The 462-nt window shown below is 39.2% G+C and overlaps 1 protein-coding gene across 1 annotated transcript in view; it reads right to left on the reverse strand.

Annotated features, from left to right (window-relative positions):
* Positions 1 to 462, reverse strand: part of LOC106868401 (probable ATP-dependent DNA helicase HFM1) — a 60,666-nt gene that overhangs the window by 50,244 nt on the left and 9,960 nt on the right. The window lies entirely within an intron of this gene.

Below are 462 nucleotides of genomic sequence, written 5' to 3' on the forward strand. Positions count from 1 at the left end.
AAGGCTGTTCTGTTGATCGGATCAACTGGAACCCTCGACGTCGTAAGCGAACGGAGTGCCAACATGCCAACATTCTACCTGTTATATATTCAAACCAGACAGGTCTGGCTTCCCGCAACTACCCAGCTATTTAATGCTAATAATAAGCAACTACATTATCAAAATCTCAAAGCAATGAGAAAATGCATGATTAATTCAAAACAATGTGATTAAATATGCATTCCATTTGACAGAGTAATCTAAATGCTTTAAGGCTAATCATAGATCTTCTGGATCAGGACTAGACAGAACCGTGTGAATATCAGAGCAAAAATGTGTCAACAGCCAAGGCTGAGAACATTCTCATATCATTAACATTAAGTCGTTAATAACTTATTAGCAAGCATTAACTTCCGCGTTCTTGGCACAAGGCCAGCAAGTTCAATTAGACTGACAACCCCAGGGCTCAACTGGTACTTATTT

Source organism: Octopus bimaculoides, chromosome 30 (genome assembly GCF_001194135.2).
Source record: "Octopus bimaculoides isolate UCB-OBI-ISO-001 chromosome 30, ASM119413v2, whole genome shotgun sequence".
NCBI lineage: Eukaryota > Metazoa > Mollusca > Cephalopoda > Octopoda > Octopodidae > Octopus > Octopus bimaculoides.